The sequence below is a fragment of the Patagioenas fasciata genome, chromosome 4 (genome assembly GCF_037038585.1).
Source record: "Patagioenas fasciata isolate bPatFas1 chromosome 4, bPatFas1.hap1, whole genome shotgun sequence".
NCBI lineage: Eukaryota > Metazoa > Chordata > Aves > Columbiformes > Columbidae > Patagioenas > Patagioenas fasciata.
Genome location: NC_092523.1, coordinates 44314264 through 44322710, shown reverse-complemented (window position 1 = coordinate 44322710; position 8447 = coordinate 44314264). Strand labels below are relative to the sequence as shown.

Genomic DNA, 8447 nt, shown 5'->3' with positions numbered 1-8447 from the left:
CACCTGTTTACACAGGATAAGCCACAACCATTCCTTATCAGGGACTCTTTATCAGAGAGTGTAGTGACAGGATGAGGGATAATGAGGGAGTTTTAAACTGAAAGAGGGTAGATTCAGATGAGATATTATGATGAAATTCTTTACTGTGTGGTAAGACACTGAAATAGGTTGCCCAGAAAAGTTTTGGATTTCCCTGGGTGTGTTCAAGGCCAGGTTGGACGGGCCTTTGTGCAACCTGCCCTAGCAGAAGGCATCCCTGCCCATGGCAGCAGGGTTGGAACTAAATCACCTTTAAGGTCCCTTCCAACCCAAAGCATTCTATGATAACCTTAAATAAAGAAGGAAGATCCTGTATCTCCAAAATCTGGAATGTACTTTTTTGTACACAGAGGACATCTTTTGTGAGCCCATTTAATTTTGCACTGCAGAAGAATCACACCATCAATTACACATCTCAGTTGAACTTTCAAGATCAGTATATCAGGCTCTCAAATACCTGTGAGTCTTATTCAGTGCTTTTCTTACTGCTGGAGCTGGATGTCTCTTCAATTATAAAAAGGTGTGCTGCCCTTAGCTCAGTAATACAGGGGCTGAAAAACATACATTTTCTGTTTCAGCCCAGAACATATAGAGCCTATTTTAGAAAATTCAATGCTTTTAGCTTTATCCATTTTTACATTGCTTATCCACCACCAAAAGAAATACAGACATTGAAACAATGTGGCAAGGATCATACTTATTTGGTCCTATGGTTTAACCACAGAAACCTGTTTCTGTATCTGACTAGCTCATTTCAAGGAATTAGTCAGTAATTGCTCAGAGACCTGAAGACATGCCAACAAGAAATAAAGTGGGTTTTTGTAGAGTTATCACCACTAACAGTACTTGTGTCTGTGATAGATAGAGACTGCTGAATTAAACTCATTTATCTTCATACAGAATATATTAGGACCTTTCTTCATCTTCCAGCATAAATCTGGTTTCTCTACTTGTGGATCAAAATGTATGCAAAACAATTCACTGCTTAAAAACAAAATCACCAAATGAAACTGTAATATCCAGCTACAAACCTTGGTTTGAATTTTAGATGACCAGACCAGTTTTTTGCCAGCTCAAGGTCAACAAGAACTTTCTGTCTTGCACTTGTCATTTCAGTGGGCTTGATAAATTGGGCTGGACAGTAATAAGAAACTGGAGCCTTTGGAATTTGGCACCACCATAGCTTTGAATATAGTAGGAGAGACAAGTAGCGGGTACTTTTGCAGACATATATCAGAAGAAAAAAAACGAGGTGTCCAGGTTCAACATGACAGCAATTGCATCCGTATAAACACAATTGCAAGTACAGTGATATGACTGCAAGCTCGAGGCATTTTAAGTTTTCCTTCAGGAAAAAGAACAAACAAACCAAATCAACATTTATTTTTGTTTCATAGAAGAAATAATGGGTTTCTAAATGGAAAATAAATTTGTATTGAGATAAGAATATGGAGACCATTCATTTGTATAGGTTTTCTGTGGCAGAAAAGAGGTGTGAAAGCAATTTGGGAGATGTATATGGGAATATGCATGCTATTTTCATTCTGTTACGAGAGTGACCAGAATACCACGGTAAATCATTTGTAGATGTGTGAATCCATTAGAAACATCTGTCATTCTCAAAACATGGAAAGAAAGTTATTTTCTACGTCTGTAAGTATTCTGACTGGTTTTGACAACACTTGGTATTCATGTATTTTAGGTTTTCAGCAGGTTTCATTGGGCCAGGATGTCTCTCTCATCTGTGTCTTCAGCCTCAAGAAATCATCTACCTAAGGCAAGTTTTTCCTTTATCGGTGTAGATCTGATGTAGGCCAGAGGCTTGTAGATTTGCCTGAATCCTTTGAAGTAAGTGGAAATAAACTCTCACGGGATTTGCATCAAAAACTAAGCATATCCTCCATACTATTATTAAAAACCTCCAATGACATATAACACCTTTATATTATACTTTATTTGTACTTCGAGGTAAAATCTACATGTTTTATGGTTTTTATAATTTTCATTTCAATTATATTATTCAATAATTTATGATGTAAAAATCTCTTTCCAGAAAGTCTCTGCCAGTTTTATTGGAGTTTTCTTTACCACTTGACATGTCAGGTGGATCTGTCTTTTTCTAAAATTTATTGTTGTATGAAATACTTTATTTATGGATTTCCAAGAAAAAGTAGTACAAGTAATCACCATACGTCAGTGCAGCACCCTCAACAGGGTAACAAATATTTTCTATGAAACCATTACCTTTTTTTCTGTGTGCTACTTTTTCTGCTACTTCAATCTAGTATTTTAAGCTTACTATTGTTTGTTCTATTTATTTCATATTCCCTGAGTCTGGCTGCCTGGATTTGCTTGGATTTGTTTGGTTTGGTTTTGGTTTTTTTGCTTGTTTGCTTGATTGGCTGGTTTTGGATTTTTTTGTTTGTTTGTTTGATTTGGTTTGGTTTGGGTTTTTTTAAAATATAAAACAAAAAGAAAGTTTGCTCTTTAGCAACAATAGACAAACAAGAAATCAGCTGGACCATTTTTAGATCAAATCTATGAAAACGGAAAACCAAGCCTTCAAAGAAACCAGTGCACTGCCTTTAGAGCCGATGTCTTAGTGGGAGATAAAACACTCAAAAAAGAGGGAAGAGAAAGTGAAAAATATACAAGCTCTTTCTCAGTGAATATGAACAAAGATTCCCATAATAATTTGAAAAGCAGAAATAAGACAACTAAACTTCAAGTAGTTACAGTAGGGTTTTTTAATTCACCTGTACTAAATTGTTGGAGAATGGCTGAATGAGAGAGGCCATGGATCATGGGAACATTTGTACGGGCAGAGCCAATTCTAAATAGTACGCTAGCAAGATTAGGCCTCAGGCCTTGACTGAAACTGCTAGTCATGCTGACAGCAGCAGAACAGCAGGGACACCGAGACCCTGGAGTATCGTAAACAACTTTGAAGAGGTGAGAGCCCCAAGAATGAGGGGGATGCACAACTAGCTAATCTCAAGTAGGAGGACTCTGTAAATGATTAATTAGTGCCTAAAACCAATCATAGATTGACTAGTAGGCATAATTAGTGTGAACTGTATAAATGAGCGCTATTCGGGCTAATAAATTGAATCATGCTTTATCACTCACACTGAGTCGGCTGCATGTCATTCCCCGCTGCCCGCACTAAATAAAGTATCTATTTTCAAATTTGAATATCAGACTATATACAATATTCCAATCTTGATTTTTCTAGTGCTGCAGACAGACGGATAACGGGTTCTCATTCCCACTCCGTTTTAACATGAAAGAATTGTATTCACCCTTTTATCCACAGCCCTGTATTTTCATTTTCTTTCATTCACTTACCTTCATAGTTCCTAGAGTTTTCTCAGAGTTGCAGGAGGTCAAGTAATTTTCTGAGGAGAACGACTGAAAGACCTGCAAAATACTTGAAGTCATCATCTCAGGCTGCTTCCAATAACTTGTTTTCTGCTGTGCAGATGGTGTAAAGTCAGCTGTATTATCCTTCTATTTTGAGCCCTTGTGTTGCATGCACTGCTGGGACTGTTTTCAGCCCTCCTCTCTCCCAAATATACAGCACCCTTCTCCTCCTTCCTCAGGGTGTATTCTTTCTGCTCTGTTGTTTCTTTTCTTCTTCTGCATGTTCAAGAATTTTTTTTTTTTTTCTTTTTGTTTGTTTGGGGTTTCTTTCCCAAATTTGTTTTTGTTTATTTAGCACAGATCTCATTCACTCTTAACATGAATCTGATCCTACCACCTACAATAAATACCAACTTGATTTTATAAATACTTCTCACCTTTACATACCACTTAAAAAAAAGGAAAGAAAGAAAGAAAGAAGTTAATCTCTTTTTAAGGAAAAGATTTTGCTCAGAAGATTGAATACCAAAAACTTCTCCTAACACAATTTCAGTCAAATCACAGATATCTAACAGGTGATTATCACAAGAGTTTCTTTAAGGTAGACACAGATTCAGCATTGCAACCATTCTCCCTAAAATGGGAATAATCAACCATTACCTTCTAAATTTGTTCCATTATTAAATCAATAATTACAAGGTTGGCGAAGTATTCATCAGATAACTGTTCTACAACAAAACTGAGTTAATCAAAATGTAGATGTCGTAATTTGAATGAACAGCAGACTTTTTTTTTCCTAGACTAAACACAACTTCCAGGATTTTTCTTCTGCACTTTCTGACACTTCACACTTCATAACACTGAGTCATTTATGGGGTCAAAAATAGATAACTGAAGAAAAAAAAAATAAAATAACACGGACTTAGAAATTTGCCATCTGCTCTCCAAAATGAAACTGAAATACTTTACTTAAGGCCAGAAAACATGAGTTTAACCTCAAATTACAGACTTCACATACATTCATTCTGATTACTTTGAAAAAAAATTTGAACCTTACCTAAGGCATTTATACCAGTTTCCATTTCAGTCATCAAACAAACAAACAAAACCACAAAAAACCTCACCTCACTCTACAATTGTACAAATAGACAGAAGACTGAAAATATACTTGCTTTTTCCTAGCCTTTTCTTCCTCCCTTTCCAGCATTCTTGACAATTAAATTGTTCCAGCTGTGGTAAATATTGTTCAGGCATGGATCTGCAATATATTTTGCACTTTGATATTCATAAGTATACGTTTCCTTCCAAGCTGAAGACATTTATCATGGTCTGACTGGCAGTTAGAGACACATTTTTCTAGGAAAAATATGCTATTTATTTGGCTTTCTTTCCTACTTTTCACTTTTGTTTGTGACGAGATTATATTCCCTTTTTGTTTAGTTTTTTTTTTCCTTCCAATTATTTGTACATCCTTAGACATATCTGCTGCAAACTACCAGTCCAACTCTTTCACTTATTTTCTTCGAATGAAAATGTGAATCAAATGCTATATCTTTATTCCAATAATTCAGTACTTCTTCAAAGAGCATCAAAGCACTCTTTGATCAAGTGGGAAATGATCAAAGACTAAGCTTGTTAGAAAAAAATCCCACAAAGTGGAGACTCTAGTGCCTTTTCTCACTTTTATCTTAGCTCCCTGCTTTGATGATGTGTTTTATTGTATGAGGAGGGTTGATGGTAGAATAAAATAAAACAGAAATTGAAGGCCAATGGAAATATAAGTATTACTGAAGTGCTTGACTGTTTCATGCTCTTGTTTTCAGTGCAACGCTAGCTGTGGAACAAGAAGAGTTACACCTCACTGAGAACTCCATTCTCATGTGCATATGTAAGTTTCCACCTCAGGTTAAACAGGACTTTATGTTACTCTTTTATGTTACTATTCCAGCCCTCCTGTGTAGTTCTAACTGTATTTTTGCAATGTGACTGTTTGCATTACAGCTAAGGTGACTTGAGATGCTCATTCAAATATAGATAGCTTGAGCCATCACTACACTGGAGATAAGCTGTGAAATTGATAATGAAGTTGGGAGGGGGGTTGTTATTATCTTCATTAATTTCCTAATGACATGGATGGTGGGGCAGAGGATGCTTAGTAAATCTACATTAAGATAAGGGGGATATAAGGTATGCGGATATAGCGGAAGATTTGGCAAGCAGATTAGTTAAATGTAAATAGGCTCAAGTGACTTGCACCTGTCTGTAGAAAAAGCACATACAACACACTAATTGTTTTATTGACCTAGTGTGCTTGATGAGTAGAGCCTCTGTGTTAGATAACACAAGCCTGTGAGAAACTCTCAGCACCTTATCACTATGTTTGAGATTCCTGCTTTGTTGTGAGAAAGAGTGGGAGGCTGCACCTGCCTGAAGCCTCGAAATACAGGTGAGCTCAGCAGGTCCAGCGATCTTCCAGCAGGTCTGAACTGACCAGCGCCTGCATCCCTGCCTGTGTCACCTCTGCCTGGGAGCTCAGGTGTGGCTTCGGAGATCCCCCAGTAGAGAGGTAACTAAAATAAAACTTGCTCTTTGCAAATGCATTCGTGGCCTCTGGCTCTTCTTGCAACGTGTCTGTGTATGTGTATGTGTACACAGGGATGGTACCTAAATTGCAGGACAATGTGCAGATGACAAACTGGAAACTGGTCCAAGACATTACAGGTGGCCAACAGCAGCCCAATACATGTAGGATCAAGGAGACAGGATGGGAAGGAACTGCCCAGGTAGCAGATCTGCAGAAAAGGATATGAGAATTATAGAGCACTAGAGTTTAAACACCTGTTCCATGCTCCAGTTATGAGGGGCACAGCCTTCATGAATAATACAGGCTGGTTACTGCAGTCCAAGAAAGATGGGAATTAATAGGATATGGCTTAGAGAATACAAATCAGCAGGTGGCCAGAGGTCACAGAATCACAGAATGTTATGAAGGGACCTCAAAAGAACATCTAGTCCAATCCCCCTGCCAGAGCAGGAACACCTAGGTGAGGTTACACAGGAAGGCATCCAGGCAGGTTTTGAATGTTTCCAGAGAAGGTAACTCCACAACCTCCCTGGGCAGCCTGTTCCAGTGCTCTGTTACCCTCATGGAGATGAAGTTTCTTCTCAAATTTAAATGGAACTTCTTGTGTTCCGGTTTGAACCCATTACCCCTTGTCCTACCATTGATTGTCATCGAGAAGAGCCTGGCTCCATCCTCGTGACACTCACCCTTTATACATTTATAAGCATTAATGAGGCCACGGCTCAGCCTCCTCTTCTCCAAACTAAAGAGACCCAGCTCCCTCAGCCTTTCCTTATAAGGGAGATGCTCCACTCCCTTAATCATTTTCGTTGCCCTGCGCTGGACTCTCTCCAGCAGTTCCCTGTCCTTCTTGAACTGAGGGGCCCAGAACTGGACACAATATTCCAGATGTGGTCTCACCAGGGCAGAGTAGAGGGGAAGGAGAACCTCTCTGGACCTACTAACCACCCCCCTTCTAATACACCCCAGGATGCCATTGGCCTTCTTGGCCACAAGGGCACAGTGCTGGCTCATGGTCATCCTGCTGTCCACCAGGACTCCTTACACTACCCTCTAATAGGTGGTTCCCCAACCTATACTGGAACCTGGGGTTGTTCCTACCCAGATGCAAGACTCTACACTTTCTCTGGTTATATTTCATTAATTTTTTCCCTGCTCAACTCTCCAGCCTGTCCAGGTCTCGCTGCATGGCAGCACAGCCTTCTGGCATGTCAGCCACTCCTCTCAGCTTGGTGTCATCAGCAAACTTGCTGATAGTACACTCTATTCCCTCATCCAAATAATTGATGCATATATTAAATAATACTGGTCCCAGTACTGACCCCTGAGGCACTCCACTAGATACAGGCCTCCAACTAGACTCTGCCCCACTGACCACGACTCCCTGGCTTCTTTCCTTCAACCAGTTCCTAGTCCACCTCACTACTCAATCATCCAGACCACACTTCCTCAGTTTAGCTATGAGGATGCTGTGGGAGACTGTGTCAGATGTCTTACTGAATTCAAGATTGACCACATCCACTGCTCTGCCATCATCTATCCACCTCGTTATGTCCACATAAAAGGCTGTGAGGTTGGTCAAGCACGACTTCTCCTTGGTGAAGCCATGTTGACTGCCTCTAATGACCCTCTTATCCTTGATATGCCTTGAGATGGCATCAAGGATAAGTTGTTCCATCAGTTTCCCAGGGATGGAGGTGAGGCTGACCGGTCTATAGTTACCCAGGTCCTCCTTCTTGCCCTTTTTGAAGATTGAGGTGACGTTTGCTTTCCTCCAGTCCTCAGTCACCTCTCCCGTTTCCCAAGACTCGGCAAAGATGATGGAGAGTGGTCCAGCAATGATCTCAGCCAGCTCCCTCAGCACCTGCGGGTGCATCCCATCTGGGCCCATGGATTTATGGATGTCCAGATTGCCTAATTGCTCCCTAACCCAGTCCTCATCAACCAAGGCAAACTCCTCCATTGTCCTGCCTTCCTCTGGGGCCTCAGTGGTACGGGTCTCCTCAGGACAGCCTCTGTCAGAGTAGACAGAGACAAAGAAGGCATTCAGTAACTCTGCCTTCTCTGTATCTTCTGTCACCAGGGCACTCACCTCATTCATCAGTGGGCCTACATGGCCTCTGGTGTTAGTTTTATCTGCCACGTATTTGAAGAAGCTCTTTCTGTTGGCCTTGACCCCTCTCACCAGGTTTAATTCTAAGGAGGCCTTAGCTTTCCTAGTTTCCTCCCTACACCCTCTGACAACAGCCTTATATTTTCCCCAAGTGGCCAGCCCCTCCTTCCATGATCTATAAACTCTCCTCTTCCACCTGAGCTTACCCAGCAGTTCCCTGTTTAACCACACAGGTCTCCTGGCTCCCTTCCTTGACTTCCTACGTGTCAGGATGCTCTAATCTTGAGCTTGGTAGAAGCAGTCCCTGAATGTTAATCAACTATCTTGGGCCCTTTTACCTTCAAGCAG

General features: G+C 40.4%; 1 long non-coding RNA gene across 1 annotated transcript in view; it reads right to left on the bottom strand.

Moving 5' to 3' along the window:
• Positions 1–415: 415 nt before the first annotated feature.
• The window catches only part of LOC139827919 (uncharacterized), a 35634-nt gene continuing 27602 nt past the window's right edge, over positions 416–8447 (bottom strand). Inside the window, exons 3-4 of the long non-coding RNA XR_011739057.1 lie at positions 3388–3459; positions 416–590 (exon numbers count right to left, since the gene is read on the bottom strand). This is a non-coding gene — a long non-coding RNA (uncharacterized lncRNA). The remainder of the gene's footprint in view (positions 591–3387; positions 3460–8447) is intronic.